Source organism: Furipterus horrens, unplaced genomic scaffold, assembly GCF_987537825.1.
Source record: "Furipterus horrens unplaced genomic scaffold, mFurHor1.1.pri manual_scaffold_7, whole genome shotgun sequence".
Classification (NCBI taxonomy): domain Eukaryota; kingdom Metazoa; phylum Chordata; class Mammalia; order Chiroptera; family Furipteridae; genus Furipterus; species Furipterus horrens.
The window spans coordinates 44,313,670-44,333,228 of NW_028327177.1; the positions used below are offsets into that span (position 1 = coordinate 44,313,670).

General features: G+C 39.3%; 1 protein-coding gene across 4 annotated transcripts in view; it reads left to right on the plus strand.

The window, feature by feature from the left end:
* CA8 (carbonic anhydrase 8 (inactive)) overlaps positions 1-19,559 on the plus strand; it is a 116,625-nt gene that overhangs the window by 22,535 nt on the left and 74,531 nt on the right. The gene's annotated exons all lie outside the window — the stretch shown is intronic.

Sequence of the window (19,559 nt, forward strand, 5' to 3'; positions counted from 1 at the left end):
ATCAAGGTTCAACTACAAGAGGAGGGAATACACAGCCCAGAGGGTTGGAGGTGCCCCTTGAGTGTTCAGCTTGGGTGAATGAGGAGGCTGTGCCACTGGATCTTAGAGAACATCTACTATATCCTCGGAGGCATAGAAGCTCTACCTAATATGTAGAAACAAACACAGGGAGGCTGCCAAAATGAGGATAAAACAGCATGTCCCAAATGAAGGAACAGAACAAAACTCCATAAAAAGAACTAACAAGATGGAGACAAGCAATCTACTAGATGCAGAGTTCAAAACCCTGGTTATAAGGATGCTTAATGAACTTAATGAGAACCTCAACAGCATAAAAACGGAACAATCACATATGAAGGATACAGTAATTGAAATGAAAATAAATTTTTAGGGAGTCAACAGTAGAGTGTATGAAGCCTAGAATCAAATTAGCAATTGGAATATAAGGAAGCAAAAACGACCCAATCAGAAAAACAAAAAGAAAAAAAGAATTCACCCCCCCCCCCGCAAATGAGAATAGTATAAGGAGGCTCTTTAAGATAGTTTAACATTTTAAGATAGTTCAACATTTGCATCATGGAGATGCTGGAAGGGGAAGAGAGAAAGCAAGAAATCGAAAACCTGTTTGAAAAAATAATGCTGGAAAACTTCCCTAACCTAGTGAAGGAAATAGATATACAAGTCCAGGACGTAAAGAGTTTCAAACAAGATGAACCCAAAGAAGCCCACACCAAGACACATCATAGTTAAGATGCCAAAGGTTAGAGACAAAGAGAGAATCTTAAAAGCAACAAGAGAAAAGCAGCTAGTTACCTACAAGGGAGCTCCCATAAGACTATCAACTTATCTCTCAACAGAAAGTTTGAAGGCCAGAAATATTCAAAGTGATGAAAAGCAAGGACCTACGACCAAGATTACTCTACCCAGCAAAGCTATTATTTAGAATTGAAGGACAGATAAAGAGCTTCCCAGACAAGAGAAAAACTAAAGGAATACCAATCAGTATTATAAAAGGTCTTCTCTAAGAAAAAGAAGGAGAAAAAGATAAAAAATATGAACAATTAAATGGCAAAAATACGTATTTGAAAAGCAAAGTAAACCAAAAGTCCCCAACTTTTTTGGCACCAGGGACCAGTTTTATGGAAGACAAATTTTCCATGGATTGCAGGGGAGGTAAGGGAAGCAGGGGTTGTTGGGGATATAGGAGGTGGAGCTCAGGTGGTAATGCTAGCAAAGCTTCACTTGTTTGCCCTCCGCTCACCTCCTGCTATGCGGCCCAGTTCCCAACAGGTCACAGACCAGTACTGGTCCATAGCTGAGGGATTGGGGAACCTGGACTAAATGAACGAGCAGAACAATAACAGGCTTATAGATATAGAGAACATTTTTTGCTTACTAGAGAGGAGGAGGGTTAAGGGGATGGGTGAAAATGGTGAGTGTATTAAGAAGTGCAAATTGGTTGTTACAGAACAGTCATGGGGATATAATGTACAGCACAGGGATATAGTCAATATTCTAATAACTATGTATGGTGTCAGATGGTGTGAGATTTACTGTGACGATCACTTAGTAAGTTATGTAATGTCTAATCATTGGGATGTACACCTGACACTGATATGATGTATGTCAACAGTAATTGAAAAATAAAAATGATTTAAGAATTGAAAAAAAGTGACTAATTCTCTCCTCTCCCAATCATTCTATAATGTAAAGAGAATATCTTTAATAGCTAAATGTGGGAAGGATATGGTCTGAGAATAATAAATATAGACCTATAAATTGAGTATCTTTAGCTTAAAAAACAACTCACTACATGATTTCTGTTTGCCTCATTTCACTACAGATGAATTATAGTTTTGTCAGCTTGGGCACTGATTCTTCCCACAGACCTGCAGGAGATAATGTATGATGGGTCTGACTTTCTTGCCCTTTGGACCTAATAAAAGTTAATGATTTGATAGTGAATTACAAAGAAAGACATGCAACATATTGCAGATCATGCACTTATCTAAATTTATATTGTATTTAAAGAGCAGCTATTGCTTTGTGTACTCTGAAAGGGCTGTAATTATTGTGCCCACCACATACCAGCTGTTTATGGAAAGTTGAGTACATTAGGAATAGAAAGAAAAATATGAGTTTCATTGTGGAAAGAAGGATTCTTTAGTTGTGAAGAGTCCAGGTCTTGGTTGCAAAATAGTCCAACAAAACATTATGAAGAATATATCTCATCATATAGTGCCAGTTCTGAATGTTGCCCCTTCCTCCACTTAGTGTTCCAGGTCTCCAGATAGCTTATATTTCTTTTTTTTCTTTTCACGCAAATACAGTGTCTTCCATGTAAATGTTCTAGTAAAACTTACTGGCCTTTTGAGTTGCTGCCTCCAACGTCATTTGCACACTCACATTTATTTTACTGTTCTAAGAGTTTGCTTTTTAAATATTAAAATGATGAGCTTTTCAAGTTATTTCACTTCCATGGATATCTCAAGTGGAGATTCATGGTCGTGAATCTCCTCCAAAATAGAGACTTTCGTTGACTTTCCAAAGAAATGTAAGAGGGTGACTTTAGTGTCACAGGGCATGGGAGGATTAGAAATATATGATATTTAATTGAAGAATTTATTTTTAAAAGGAACTTTAAAGATCACCTTGTCCAATAACAGGAGAAATCTGAGGCTCCAAATGGTTAAGGGTCACAGGGCAACTTAGAGGAAACCATAGTTTATGGCCTGGGTGAAGAGTCTATTTTGGTTAATTAAATGTCTCATTTAAGAAATAATTAGTGTTTAATATTCATCTTTACTTTGAGGGCTTAGATGGAAAGAGAGCACAAGAGTTTTCATGCCAGTGAGGAGCTTTTATGTCTGCATTCACTGCCTCATTCCAAGGCTGGTGTATTTTAGCCTTGCATAGGACCATTGTTGCGAAGCTGTGGCATCATGCCTTGGCCTTACAGGCTATGGAGACAAAAACCAGAGTGGCTTTGTGAAGGTATAGGAAGGAGTGTGGTATTGTGAAGGTGGAACCCTTGTTGCCCCATGAGAAATGGGCTGGGTTTAATGGATCATGTAGCCCCACTCACTTTGCTAAATGCATTTCTGAGGTCAGAGACAGAGGTTACTGAGTCGCACACCTAAGAAATGGTAAGAGGCACGTGAGTCCTGTGAACTGACTTTTCTCATGTCCCAAAGCCAATTCTTACTAGGAAAATCCACTCTAGTTTGAGATTTTATTTGCAACGATTATTAATACTTTGGATTGAGTTTGCTTGATGTGCAAAAACGAAAGCTTGACATGAAGAGGAGTTAAGACTGATACTAAAGGAATATTTCAAATCTCAATATTCAGCTTCTCTGAAAAGCTTTATTATTTTGATTAGAAAATGGAACACCTTTCTCTAAATATAATGACTATTCTGATTACTACTTGGTATTCTGGAATCTTCCACAGGGCTAGCAGACCAAACCTCATAGATAAACAAATGAAAGAATTAGAACCTTGTGCTATGGTCCCTTCAGTAGTCATAATTATGAAATTCTTTCTCATATCTTAGTAAAGCATAATAATATAACAAATTTTATGTTTCCTGAATTCTAATGAACACTTGCATTTTTACTACATAAAAATCATGGTTCTTCTTTTGATTTAGCATGTTAATTTTCTTCATTTATTAAAATGCATTTAGTGCAGAAACCTCGCAGTTTAGTGAATGGAAAATAAGTTTTAATGTTGAGCAAACAGAAATGTTCAATGTGGCAATCTGCTGTTGCCATTTAGAAAAAGAAGTGTATAAGGCCAACTTGACCTTTGAGTGGTCACTTTGAAACTACCTTTGATTTTATATTTTTAAATATTTCTTTTAGTAGATTATTCTTTGTCACTGTTTGAAGTTGTATAAAAGGTTTCTGAGCAAAGTAAATTTGAAAAATGCATTTATATTATAGCTGAGTTTATGATGTGAGGCAAATTTGTAGAAAATGACAAGTTAGTTTCTATAAATGAATATGATATGTAATTAATTTATAGGTAGTTATAGACTTGCTGCAGGTAAAGTAATTAACTTGGGTCTAACAGATCTAAGCTCTCCAGTAAAATACATCTCTTAATATGCCTTCAGATAGAAAATGTTCTGATTTAAATATATAGTCTATAACCAAGTTGCCAACTTTAAAATAACTCATTTCCATTCATTCATCCATTTGAATGTCTGTCTGTTTATTCATCTAAACATTCATCCATCCATTCATCTAACCATCCATCCATTTCCCCATCTGTCCAATCAACAAGTATTTGTTGGGAACCGACTGCTTAGGATCTGGGCTAAGTGATAGGGATACAGCAGTGAGTGCAGTAAACAACTATGTGTGTTTATTACATTGGAGGAGACCAAATGCAGTATGTATGATTTGTCTCCACTCCATTCTTTTAACTTGATGAGTGTTTACTTTAGAAGATATAATTGAGTGTGTATCTGTGGCATTTATTTATATATCTTTTAGTTTTTTCCAGATTGGAAAAAGTGTTTTTTCTTTCTTTATTATTTTTGAAGTATTACAGATATCTTCATTTTCCCCCACTTTGCCCACCTCCAACCAGCCCTCACCATCCCTTTCTTCTGGCCGTCACCACACTGTTGTCTGTGTCTGTGGGTTATGTACATATGTTTTTTGGCTAATCCCTTCACCTTCTTTCATCCAGTCTACTCCTACCCCTCCTCTCTAACAGCTGTCAGTCAATTCCATGTATCCATGCCTGCCTCTGTTTCTATTTTGTTCATCATTTTATTTTGTTCATTAGATTTCATATATAAGTGAGATCATATCATATTTGTCTTTCTCTGACTGGCTTATTTCACTTAGTATAATATTCTTCAGGTCCATCCATGCTGTGGCAAAAGGAAAGATTACCTTCTCTTTTATAGCTGCATAGTATTCCATAGAATAAATGTAACACACAGCTTTTTTATCTACCCATCTACTTATGGGCACTTGGGATGTTTCCATATCTTACTATTGTAAATAACACTGCTATGAACAGGGGGGCACATGTATTCCTTTAAATTGGTATTTAGGATTCTTAGAATATATCGCCAGCAGTGAGATCACTGGGTCAAAACAGTTCCATTTAATTTTTTGAGTACACTGTATGCTGTTTTCCACAGTGGCTGCACCAGTCTGCATCCCCCCAACAGTACACTAGGGTTCCCTTTTCTCCACATCCTCACCAGTACTTGTTGATTGATTTATTTGTTTATTTTGCATTTTCTTTTTTAAAAAAATATGCTTTATTGATTATGCTGTTAGTTGTTCCATTTCTTTTCCCTTTGTTCCCCTCCACCTCGTGACACCCCTTCCTCTAGTTGTCCCCCCCCTTAGTCCATGCCCATTGGTTGTGCATATAGTTCTTCTCAACATCTTCCTATCTACTTCACTCTCTCCTACTATGCTTCTTAATTCCTGACCATCTCCCTCCCTTTCCCCCCTTCCCCCTCCCTGCTGACCTGCCCCCAGAATGTTCCCCATACCTATAATTCTTTTTACACTCTCGTTGCCTACTTAGTTTGCCTTTGTTTCAGTTCCCTAGCTTCTGTTGTTGGTTGTTGTGATACAGTTTTCATTTTAATGTTCATAGTTTTGATCCTCCTCCTCCTAAACAAGTCTCTTTAACACTTCATATAACAGTGGTTTGGATCTGATGAACTCCTTCAGTTTTACTTTGTCCTGGAAGCACTTTCTCTGCCCTTCTGTTCTGAATGACAGCTTCACTGGATAGAGTAATGGTGGTTGTAGGTTTTTGCTTTTCATTACTTTGAATTACCTGGCTGGTTTGGCTCAGTGGATTGAGCGTCGGCCTGCGAGCTAAGTGTCGCTGGTTCGATCTTCCAGTCAGGGCACATCAGAGAAGGAAAACTCTGACTCCAAAAATCCGCTGCCTTGCGGCATACCTCTTCAGGAGAAAGGCTAAGGGAGTAAACCCCGACAGAAAATCCGGAGCCAGAGTCCCTAAGGCGGTTTGACGTTGTAGTCAACACCGGCAACTCCTGCGGCGCACCTGAAGCCAAGCTGTATTGACTCCGTCTTTCCCTTGGACCCTTCGGCTGCGAAGAGAGGGGGGGTCTGCTGCATGGGCAACAGCAGACCCTCCATATCACCCTGCCCAGGCTCTGTAGCTTCAGCTTCACTGGAGAGGACACTCCAGCGTCATCGCAAGATGTCGATTCAACACGGGAGGAGACAGATACCGTGTCACTCCCGAGTCGGACTGCACAGCCATTCTTGGCGGTGCAGATAGACTCTTAAGAAGCTACACCATCGTCTCTCGAGACGGACGGCTGCCTGTGTGTGACTTTGAATATTTCTTGCCAGTCCCTTCTTGCCTGCAGAGTTTCTTTTGAGAAATCAGCTGACAGTCTTACTGGGACCCCTTTGTACATAATTCTCTTCTTCTGTCTTGCTGCTTTTAAGATTCTGTCTTTATCCTTAATTTTTGACATTTTGGTTATAATGTGTCTTGGTGTGGTTCTCCCTGGGTCCAGTGTTTTTGGAACTCCCTGTGCTTCCCTGACCTGTAAGTCTATTTCCTTCCCCAAGTTAGTGAAGTTCTGCTTCATTATTTTTTCACATAATTTTTCAATTTATAGTTCTTCAACTTTTGGCAACCCTATGATCTGGATGTTGGTCCGCTTATAGCTGTCCCATAGGTTTCTGAGCCTCTCCTCATTTTCCTCACTTCTTGTTTCCTCTTTCTGCACTGGTTGACTGTTTGTTCCTTCCCTATATTCTGATTTGTTGATTTGAACCCTAGTTTTCTTTCCCTCACCACTAATTTTGTATGTGTTTTCATTCATTTCAGCAGGACTAGCCTTCATTCATTTCCTGTCTTGTTGAAGTTCTGCTGTTAGGTCTGTAAGCATTCGTATAATCAAAGCACTGAATTGTGCCTCAGAAAGATTTCCTATCTGCTGGTCTGTTAGATTAGGTATTTGCTGTGTGGTCAGCTGCGTCACTGGGACCTCTATCATGATCTGTGCCATCCTGACAGTTTTGTGTTTACCTTTGCTTCCTGGGTGGGGCTGTTACACCTCCTACACTATAGGGGGCAGAGCCCCATGCACTGGTCACTACTGGGTGACCCCTCTCACCACACTATGGCATTTTCTGTGGGGGTGGGGGTCCAAGATGGATTCCTGCCATTCACTCTCCACTGAGAGACCAGGAGCCTCTTCCTCTGTCCATATGCCCTCTGGCCCTCACAGTCCAAGGCAATGGGTATCTGCCTTCCCTGACATTGGAATCGCGAGCTGATGGGTTTGGTGTGCAGCCAGGGGTGCTCCCCAGATGCTTCTCGCCTCCCCTTAAATATGGATGTCTGTGCTTACTGCCATCCCACAGCCATTGCTGCAGCTGCCACTGCCAGCACAGCTTAACCTCGCCGTCCTGGCTTCACCCCTCCTACCCATCCAGACAAGCACCACTTCTTTGTAACTTCATACGTTGGACTTCCATGTAGCTTTATTTTCTGGAACTTCTGGTTATTTCTGGCTTTCCAGTAGTTATGTTTCTACTTAGTTGTGGAGGGAGATCGAGCATGTCAGTCTAGGCCTCCATTGTGCCTGGAAGTAGTAGTTTTCATTTTCTTTTTTGGTGTATCATGTTTATTGATTTGTGGACAATGTACCCACCTTGTATTCCCAGAATAATTTCTACTTGATCATAGTGTATGATCTTTATAATATATTGCTGGATCCAGTTAGCTAATATTTTGTTGAGGACTTTAGCATTCATCGGTGTTATCAGGGCTATTGTTCTATAATTTTCTTTATTTGTAGTGTCTTTATTTGGTTTTGGAATTAGGAATATGCTGGCATCATAAAATAGGTTCAAAGTTTTCCTTCCTCTTGAATTTTTTGAAATAGTTTAAGAAGAATAAGTGTTAGTTCTTTTTAATGTTTGGAAAAATTCATCTGTGAAGCCATCTGGTTTAGGGTTTTTATTTGTTGGGAGTCTTTTTTTTTTAAATTCATTTTTAATTATTGTTCTATTACACTTGTCCCATTTTTCCCTGTTGCTCTCCCGTGCCCCGCCCACCTCCCTCCTCTCCCACAGTCAATCCCCACCCTTTTGTCCATGTCCATGCGTAATTAGTATAAATTATAATTTATATTACTTCCTTGACTAGACTCTTCCTCTTCTTTCCCCCATTTTCCCACTCACTGTAAGTCTGGTCACTGTAAGTCTTTTCCTTGTTTCCACGCCTCTGGTTCTGTTTTGCTTGCTTGTTTGTTTTATTCATTAGGTTCCTGTTTTAGGTAAGATCATATGGTATTTGTCTTTTGCTTCCTGGCTTATTTCACTAATCACAGTACTCTCCAGTTCCATCCATGTTGTCGGAAATGGCAGGAGTTCCTTCTTTCTTTCTGCTGCATAGAATTCCATCATGTAAATGTACCACAGTTTTTTGACCCACCCATCCATCCAGAGATGGGCACTTAGGCTGTTTCCAGTACTTGGCCATTGTAAATAGCACTGCAATGAACATGGGGGTGCATAAGTTCTTTTGAATTGGGGTTTCATGATTCTTCAGATATAATCCTAGCAGTGGAATTGCTGGATGAAAAGGCAGTTCCATTTTTAGTTTTTTGAGGAAATTCCATACTGTTTTTTGTAGTGGCTATACTCAATTTCACCAGTTGTAATCTGTCTCTTCAGATTCTCTGATGTATCCTAGTTTAGTTTTGGAATATTGCAGTTTTCTAGGAATTTATTAATTTCTTCCAGATTGTCCAATTTGTTGGCATAAATTTGTTTGTAATATTTTCTTACGATTTTTTTGTATTTCTTTGGTCAGTGGTTACTTCTCTTTTATTTCTGATTGTATTTGGGTTAGCTCTTTTTTTTTCTTGATGAGAGTGGTTAAAGGTTTGTGAATGCTTGTTTATTTTTTTGAAGAACCAGCTCTTGGTTTCATTGATCTTTTGTATTGTTATTTTTAGTTCTTGTTTATTTGTGCTTTGAAGTTTATTTCCATCCTTCTATTTACTTTGGGCTTTGTTTGCTGCCTTTACAGTTCCTTTAAGAGTAAAGTTAGATAATTTATTTGATTGTTTTTTTTTATTTCTTGAGATAGGCATGTAATGCTATGAAGTTTTCTCTTATGACTGCTTTCACTGTGCCTTATAGATTTTGGGTGGTTGTGTTCTCATTTTCACTTATTTGAAGGTAACTTCTGATTTCTTCCTTGATCTCATTATTAACCCGTTCATTGTTTAGTAACATGTTATTTAGCCTGCATGTTTTTGTGTGTTTCTCAGTTTCTTTCCTGTGGTTGATTTCTAATTTCATACCATTGTGATCAGAGAAGGTACTTGATAGATATGACTTTAGTCTTCTTAAATTTATTGAGACTTGTTTTGTTACTCAAATGTGGTGTATCCTGGAAGATGTTCCTTGTGAACTTGAAAAGAATGTATATTTTGCTGCTTGGGGTGAAGTGCTCTGAATATTAATTAAATCCATGTGATCTAGTGTGTCATTTAAGGCTGCTGTTTTCTTGCTGCTTCTCTGTCTGGTCGATCTATCCATTGGTAAAATCCCTACTCTGACTCTGTTACTGTCAATCTCTCCCTTTATGTCCATCAAGTTTTGCTTTACATATGTAGGTGCTCCTATGTTGGGTGCATAAAGGTTTACTTGTCGGGTTGCTCCTTTTATCATTATGTAGTGTCTTTCTTTGTCTCTTATTATCTGTCAGATATAAGGATTGTTACCCAAGCTTTTTTTTTCATTGTCATTTGCATGAAATATGTTTTTTCATCTCTTTACTTTCAGTTTGTGTGTATCTTTCATTCTGAGATGGATGTCTTATAGAGAGCATATATATGAATCTTGCTTTCTTATCCATTCAGCTGCCCTATGTCTTTTGAATGGAGCATCTAATCCATCTACATTTAAAGTGATAATTGAAAAGTGCTTCCCAGACAAGGTAAAGCTAAAGGAGTTCACCAAACCATTGTTATATGAAATGTTAAAGGGATTTATTTAAGAAAAAGAAGATCAAAACTATGAACATTAAAATGACAACAAGCTCACAACTATCAACAATTGAATCTAAAAAAAAAAGAACAACAAACAAACTAAGCAAACAATCAGAATGGGAACAGAATCATAGGTATAGGGATCATTTGGAGGGTTATCAGCTGGGAGGGGGAAGGGTGAGAAAGGAGGAAATGGCGCAGGGATCAAGAAGCATAATTGGTAGGAACAAAATAGACAGGGAGATGTTAAGAATAGTATAGGAAAGGGTGAAGCCAAAAGAACTTACACACATGACCCATGGACATGAACAAAGTGGGGGATTGCTAGAGGGGAGGGGGTACCAGGTGGAGGGAGCAAAGGGGAAAAATTGGGACTGCTGTAACAGTATAATCAATAAAATATACTTAAAAATAATGTGATTATCGATAGTTATATATTTATTGCCATTTTAACTCTGATCTTTAATTTGTTGTAGTTTTCCTTTTTCTACTTCTTAATGCAGGCCCTTTAACATGTCTTGTAATACTGGTTTGGTGGTAACAAACTTCTAGCTATTTCTTGTCCTGGAAGCTCTTTATTTCCCCTTCAGTTTGAAATGATAACCTTGCTGGGTAAAGTAGTCTTGGTTGTAGGTCCTTGCTTTTCATCACTTTGACTATTTCATGCTAATTCCTTCTGGTCTAAAATGTATCTGTTGAAAGATCAGCTAGCAGTCTTATGGGAGCTCCCTTGTAGGTAACTGCTTTTCTCTTGCTCCTTTTAAGGTTCTCTCTTTGTTTTTAACCTTTGGCATTTTAATTATGCTGTGTGTTCATTGGGCGCTGTTTGGGTTCATCTTGTTTGGAACTCTCTGTTTTCTGGACTTGTTTGTCTTTTTTCTTAGCCAGGTTAGGGTAATTTTTGATCATTATTTCTTCAAATAGGCTCTTGATCCCTTGCTTTTTCTTTTCTTTTTCTGGTATCCCTCTGATGTGGATGTTGTTATTCTTCATGTTGTTCCAAAGTTCCCTTAAACTATCCTCATTTATTTTAATTTCTTTTTCTTTTTGATGCTCTGGTATGGTTTTTTTTTTTCCTACCTTGTCTTCCAAATCACTGACTTAATCCTGTGCTTCATCCAACCTACTTTTTATTCCTTCCAGTGTATTCTTGATGACATATATAGTGTTCTTCATTTCCTACTGTTTTTTCTTTCATGGTTTACATGTCCTTTTTTCATGCTATTGTAGTTCTTGGGCATCTTTATGACTGTTAACTTTGAGCTCTATTTATGAGAGATAGCCTAACATTTCATGTAGCTCTTCTTGGAGATTCCTCCTGTTCTTTCTTTTAGGTCCTATTTCTTTGTCTTCTCATTTTGGCTGTTACTTTGTATTTGTTTCTCTGTATTTGATAGATCTGCCATGACTACCAATCTGCCTGAAGTGGTCTTATTAGTAGGTGTCCTGTGAAACCCAGTGGTGTGGTCTTCTTGATCTCCTGAGCTGGGTACTTTAGGATTGTCTCTTGTGTGGATATGTGGGGCCCTCTTGTAATTGAGTCTTGATTGCTGTTGGCTCATTTGTGCCTGGGATCGACACTCAGGTTAGTTGACTGTGAGGCTCAACCCTGACCACAATGTGCGAACTGCTTTGCAGTTGCTACTGTGTTCTTCCTTTGTATATGCTCTTTGTGAAGTTTATTGGATCCAGCTTGCTCCAATATTGTCTGAAGCTGGCCACTTGAGGTGTTGGTTCTGGACCCATTGGAGGGACTCTGGCACAGATCAATGTCAGGTGCTGTCCTTGCCTGGCTCTTGGCACCCTGCTTGAAGCTACAAGCCACCCACAGTTTGTGGCTGCTTCTGCTTGGCTTGGATGCACATGGGAAAGATCAGGCTGTACTCCATGGCTGGCTTTTACCAGGACTGGGACTGGTAGTTGGTCAGCAAACATCCCAAGACACCCTGAGATCTGCTCTTGTCTGCATCCCCCTGCTCGTTGTCTCCCAGACTCAGTCACTGAAAAAGCTTCTGTAGAATTGGGATGATGGGGCTAGTGGATCTCCTATGAGGGCAAGGTGTCATTCACACTTCAGGGAAGGTGGTGGTTGTGATGTTCTGCCTCAGAGCCACCACGACTGCATCTTTCCCAGATTTTGCCCTAACCTTGGCAGAGCTGAACCTGTAGTGTCAGGCTTGTGTGACCTCTGGAGCCCAGAGGTTGGATCTACCAGAAGTGGGGAGGGTGTGTCTATCAGATATCCTGTGAGGGTAGTGCCAGACAGGTTTGTAGAAAGTGGGTGGAATGTATCTGCCCCAAAGCCAGTCACTTACACCTTCTGAATCTGCCAAGACTTCCATGCCTCAGCCTATGCTGCTGACTCCTTAGTTGGGCTTAAGATCTGCTGGGTGGGGTAAGAGGTATTCTAGAGGGTGGAGTATTTGTTTTCCTCCAGGCTGATGCAGGAGGGGATTGCTTCGACCAAGACCGATGGCTACTGTGGTATTTGAGAATGACTTAGTGCAGTGATTTTGGTGGCTCTCCCTACACGTCTCTCCTCAGAGCCACAAACCACAGACTTTCCTAGGTGACTCCAGTTTTCACCTTTCTCTGTCAGAGCCCAGGGTGAATGGCTGAGAATGAAATTTTGCATGTTGGCCCTTTAAGAGTGGGTCTTTGTCTCCAGTGGACTCCACCGCTCCTTAGTGGACAGAAACTCTGCTGCTTTTCATAGCTAGATGCTATATGTGTGCCTCTTTCCAGCTCTGGTGCTCTGGGCTGAGGAGCCCAGCCTGGGATTTAGGCCCCGTGAGTCTCAAAGGAAACCACCTGAAGCCGAGGTGTCCCTTCAGCACCTCCGCTGCTGCCTGTGGGAGCAGGGCCAGCCCCTTTCATATCTCTGCCATTCCTACCAATCTCCATGTGGCTTCTACACATCCTTGGTTATAAGATTTCTGCTTAGCTATTCTTTAGTTGGTTATTCAGGGTGGTTGTTTTCCGACTTTGTTGTACTTTTAGTTGGTTTGGGTTAGGGGAGTACAAGACCCACCTACTCTCTGACATCTTGAAAAATATCTGTGGCATTTAAAAGGCCTCATGCCTTCTATCCTTTCTCTGTAGTATGCAAATCCCAGCCACTAGAAGCTAATTAGAGGAAAATTTTTGAAGACACTTACTAGAAAAAATATGTTATTTGAGATGTAAACAATTGTCAACCAAACAAATATTTATTAATTTGTCTGTGAAAAGCCCTGTGCTAGGTAAAACCTTGTTATAGGTAGTTGTAGGTTGTAGGCTAAACTAACTACCGTAATTTAACAAAATTAGAATCAGTGAGACACAGGGTAAGAAAGGTCTGTGGTGGGGAAAAGTGTAGAAGAATCTAGGTTGTGGAAAAGTGCTAGAGAATATGGCACCAGTGCTGCCGTCTGTGTTAACAGTGGAATCATGTGTGAGGGAGTCAGAATGGTGTACTTGTTAAGAATCTAGGCTCAGAAGTCAGAAAAACTTTGGGCACACTTGTAAATCTCTTCCAGCCTCGATGTTCCTATCTGTAGAAAGGACTTCAAACTAGCCCAGAAGTTGCCAAAGAGTAAACCCTTCAGTGTATGTTTTCTGTTATTAGGTAGAGATGGAGGGAAACAAAGGGGGGATTGGAGTAGTGATGACAAAAATTTAGTGAAATATCCTGAGGGGGAACCAAAATCTTTTTTGTTAATACAACTAAGAAATGCAGAAAATATGAATGGAGATGAAATTTTGAAATCTTTTTTTCTTTAAAACCCCTACTCCCCACCTTAGTTGAAAATAATTTTCTATAAGTCTGCTCAATATGACATTTTTCCTGACATATCTTTCTATGATTATTATGCATGCATATGCAGTAGAATTTATATTATCAGCTTATTTTGTAGCAAAAATTCAAGTAAATATTTTCTGTGTTATATATTTGGGTAACAGTATGCTTATAAAACCTCTGATTGAATGGAAAGATGTTAAATTTTTTTTTAACTCTGTAAGATCTTAACCAGTACAGTATATAGATTTTTCTGTTTTTTTTAATTTTTATTTATGAGTGGCAGCCTAAAATGGCACAGTGATGTTACTAAGATACTTGTGCCCTGGTCACTGCTTTTCTGTGCTTGAATACATTTTTTCTTTTATCTTTTTAGGGCTACACAAAACAAAAAGTCACTATGGAATCCCAGAACAACATACCATGATTCCTGGGGGAACTGGACTTTTTGGTGCCCTTGCTTCCTAGGAGGCAGCCTGCTCTGGTGATAAAAATGATCAGTTAGGGAGAGCTACTCTGAGTCCAGTTCACCATTGTGTTTGCTATTAGACTTCTGTGGAGCTGTTTAACCTCATTTCCTTCACTGGTACAAAAAGGATAATACAATTGCACCTACCCTTAGAAACTTAGGGAGAAGCTGTAAAAATTAATGGTGTATTGGAGGTACCATATATTAGATATCTCAGAGAGTGGTAGAAAATATTGCTATTAAACAAAATCTGATATTCACTTAAAGTGCTTTCTAAAAACATTTAAAGGACATAATTAGCTGTACTGGATGTGTTATAACTTAGGACAATATAACTATTTTTTTTTTTTAAGAAGCCCTTGAAGTATATAGGAAAAAAATGCGTATTTTAAACTACTGAATATAAATATTAAGTACAGAAGGAAGACATTTCTGCTTGTAAGACCTGACAAGTGAAAGATGGACCTTTTTTTCAATTAATATTTTCACTTGGGGACCCTAAGGCAAGTACATTCTCTGAACCCAGCTTAATGAATCACTTAGAGCTCTGAATGAGGGAGTTTATTCAGTGGAACCAGTTTATTTGTTTTCAGAGTTAATGTGTTTCCCATGAATATTCCTTGGTGAGCTCTATAAACTGGCGAGTTCTCTAAGGAGCTCCGTTAAAGAGATCCCATCTCCCCAGCCCGAGTTATAAACAAATGGGGAAGTAAGGCATTATTAGGGTCATCAAATGGATAACAAAATATTATCTCTAATCTGGATAGAACTAAGTTGGAGACATAGTATGTCTGCTCACTAGGTTTTAGCCAGGAAGGGGTGAAGTGGGTGGGGGATGAGTGAGGTTCCAGCTAGGGTTTATTAGCCTGTTCTCTAAGAGAAGCTCAAATTTCAAAAGAGGGAAAAAATAGGGAGGAGTGAGTTGAAGGAGTGGAGTGGAAGGTCAGCTTTGTTTAGGGAAAATCCCTCTTTAGAGCAAGGAAGAACAAGGAAGAGGCATTTCCTGTTAATAACACCAACTCTTCCAAATTATCCCACTTTAAAATTATTTGGCGCTAGACAGTAGCAAGGGACCAGCCACATCTGGGAATCAGTGGAGGAATTCCTATTTCCTTTTATTGCACATTTGTTCATTTTAACCATCTGGGACCCTTTTTGCTTGCTGTTCTGTTGTACCTAGGATAGTCATATAGTTCCCTACACATTTTAGAAAGAGTTGGGAAGGGGGTGGAGTAAGCAAGGATCTTGAAGCATATGTAGGATTTAATTTTTTTTCTAATTTACTTGGGTGGGTTTTTGCCCAAGTCACTATCGCAGCTTGGTCCAATCATTGTTTAAACCAAAGACATAACTAAAGGGTGGTTTATGGATGTTTCTTTTTTCAAAAATTGTGACTTGGGTCAAGGGTTTAAATTCATTAATTTTGCATCGTTTGGTTTGTATGGTGCTGAAAATATTTTGCAATAACTTTTAAAAACAAATATTACTTATCCACCTTGTTATGGAGAACAAATATTACAGATTTTTATCAGCAGGCATTGTTCCTAATTAACTTATCAGCCCTGACACGCTTTAACTGTGTTCCCAGTCTTGCCGGTTTCTAGCTGATTTAGTTTGGCTATATTAAAGAACTTGACTGTGTTCATCAGTGGCGTGGGTCACAGGGAAGCAAAGTCTCCGCCATCCTCAACTGAGCTCCCGTGGGCTCCTGCTTCCTATAGCCCACTGGAGCTCTAGAGGCTGTTTTCTCCAGGAGCAAGTGAACAGAAAGATACTATTGAATTTTGAGGCTGTTAGGAAGAAGGCAAGATGATGAAATGGTTCAGTTAACAAACATCTGTTAAGTGTCTGTATTTTATTTAAAGGCAAAGAGAAATGTAAAATGTAAAAAGACAATATTTGTTTTTAATGCTTCTTTAGTCTGTTTGGAAGAGGTGAAATTAAGATAGAAACATTCAAAAAGATAGCAATTGAAGGGTAAAACGACTGTGTAAAACCATTCAAAACACACTTAAGGAAGCAACTATTATGCATTAACTGCTATGGTTGGTGTTGATGTATGACAGTAAATGAGAAACAATCAAGGTCTAGAAGAAATCTACATTCCCAACAAGGTGAAAGATGTATGTGAAAATAGCTTTAAGGGATGAAATGAAATATAAAAGGGTACACACTCATGGAATTTCTGCTGGGCTCAGAGAAAACTGTGGGAAGAAATGAATATTGGAGCTGAACCTTAACAATTGAGTCGTCGTCGTCGGCAGCCGTCCGTCTCGAGAGACGATGGTGTAGCTTCTTAAGAGTCTATCTGCATGGCCGAGAATGGCTGTGCAGTCCGACTCGGGAGTGACATGGTATCTGTCTCCTCCCATGTTGAATCGACATCTTGCGATGACGCTGAAGCTACAGAGCCTGGGCAGGGTGATATGGAGGGCCAGCTGTTGCCCATGCAGCAGACCCCCCCTCTCTTCGCAGCTGAAGGATCCAAGGGAAAGACGGAGTCAATACAGCTTGGGTTCAGGTGCGCCGCAGGAGTTGCCGGTGTTGACTACAACGTCGAACCGCCTTAGGGACTCCGGCTCCGGATTTTCTGTCGGGGTTTACTCCCTTAGCCTTTCCCCTGAAGAGGTATGCCGCAAGGCAGCGGAGGTTTTTTGGAATCAGAGTTTTCCTTCTCTGATGTGCCCTGACTGGAAGATCGAACCAGCGACACTTAGCTCGCAGGCTGACGCTCAATCCACTGAGCTAAACCAGCCAGGGCTTAACAATTGAGTAGTTTTCTGGATACAAATGACATGAACGGAAAAAGAAGAGGTGGATATGAAAGATGTAGTAGAGGGCATATGGATTGGGCTTGATGAGTGATTAGAAAAGGCTAATATGATGATGAGAAATGGAACCTGAGTAATTTGAATAGTGATGGAACAACTAATAGAAAAAAAAGGGAGGCAGACAGTGAGGTACAATGGTGCGGAGAAGTGGATGAAGTTGAGTTAATAAGTGATACTATTTTAGTAAAAGCCACTTCATCCTGTTACTATCAGTATTGCTTTTAATCCCAGAACATTCTCAATTTAGGTAAAAAACAACAGTAATTGCTATTACAGTTACTTGAAAAGTTGTTAAATGCCCCTAGCTGTAGGTAGGATGAAGAAATAAAAACTTATGATACAACACTTAGCTTTCTATAATCTGAGTTGTAATTAGACCTAATCTTTCTGCACACAACGGAAGAGTGAATTAAACTGAAGATTACTAGATTTTAGTTTTCATTCCTTGTTAATTGGGGTTGAGTTGTGTTCTAAAGGGGAAAATTTTCCACCTTTGGAATTTTTATTCTCTATTTTTGGTCTAATGGTCATAATTTATTGATCTTCACAGGATAATATATATTTCTGCCTGGGTTTCCAAGGCAGTGCTCAGCAGAACCTCTTTTTTGGGTGTCTTTTGAGGGGACTTCTCTTGATATCTTTGCCTCTTGGGATTGCTACAGCTTGCTGTTGTCAGTTGCTGTTGCTGGAGTCTCTCTTTCTCTGCTGTACCCTTCCCATGGCCCATGTCATTTTTCAGCAGAGCTGTCCTGTCCATTCAGTGCACCTGATGGCTCCCACCAATTTCTGCATTTTAAAAATGGAAGAAAGTGGCAGTAATCAAAAAGATATTGACTATGAAAGGGACAAATGAAGATGTCAAATGACATGGGTATTTCGTCGTCGTCGTCGTCGTCGTACATATATGTAAATTTTAGCAGAGCTTTATTTTGAATTTGGTGTGAAAACCATAATTCTGCAAGTAACAGAATTTTATTTTAGATTATTAGAATTTGTTCATTGGCATTACTTACCTGGGTGAGCTAAAAGTCTCTGGACAACTAGACTTTTTGCTTCTTGATTCTAGTTAAATTTGAGCCGTCTTTTCAGGAAGAATTATCCTTGGTTGTTTGAGTCTAATGTCAGAAACATGGAAGTCACATTTGCTATTGAATAAAAATAGTGTGTCCTGTGGGGACAAAGATTTGAGAGAAGGGCAGATGACTTTGCCTTTCTTTCTCCAGCACTTTTTGTTTTTGTTTTTGTGAGGGGAGTGATTGGGGAAGATAATTGAACTAACCAACTACTATAATACTTTGGAGTAATATTTTGTAAGCATGTACACAGTGTTATGCTTGTGAAAAATGAATGTAGATTTTGAGCAGGAGGCGTGGGAGAATTCTGTGTTGTTAAATGACATGGGGATGCTGGGAGAGAGGGAATTATAGGAAATATGTCAAGGTCAACCTCAGCCATTTTGTATTTGAGACTGGGTGAGATCAATTCTAGGAATTTTTATTTTTGGAAGTTTGGTTTGACTTCTAATAGAATTTAAGTACCTGGCATATAGTGGGCTTTAAATAATATAAACAAGTGGGTGAAAAAATAGATGGGAAAGTTCTAGACATAGTGCTAGGTGATAAGGCTGTGAATAGGACAGAGCTGTTCTTCCCCCACCTCGGGGACTTTGCCCTTGCTATCTCCTCTGTCTGGAATAGTCTTCCTCCAGAAAGCCACATGGCCTACTCCTTCAGCACCTTTGGGTCTCTATTCAAATGTCACATAATCAGGAAAATTAACCTTAACTTTCCTTAATCTGCTTCTAGTTCATGTCTCCCTTCTCTAATTTGTTTTTCTCCATAACAGTTCCTAGTAATTTAATATTATATAAATACATAGCTATATATAAATGTATATACTGTATATATTTATAAACACAGAAATATAGCTATTTTATGATAATCTAGCTGGAATTTAGGGGAACTCTAAATTAAGTCGCAAGAGATAAGTTTAGAATGGCAGGCTGGGGACAAATAATGGAAGTTCTGGAATGCCAGCTTTCCATTGGGAAGGTCTTCTTTGGTCAGATGTATGTTATATACATGGTATTTTACAAAGAGCAGTGGATCACTGTTCTACACTTCACAGTCATGAAATTTTTACTCATTCACCAATTACTTATTGAGCATCTACTATGTATGTTTAGTTACTGGGAACACACTGGTGACAAAATATGCAAAAATCATTTTCCACCTAAAATTTTCCCTCTACTGAAATGTAATCAACTTCATTGATCAGAAGGGGTGATGCCCTTTAAGAACTCATTTACTAAAACAGGTGTAAATTTTTATTTGGTTCAAAATGGCTTCTCTGTCACGCCACCATCCTACTTCTGAGGGCAGCTCCTTCCCAGTGCACCCCGGGGCCTCTGGGACCAGCATGGAGTGGGTCTCCAGGCAGGAGTTG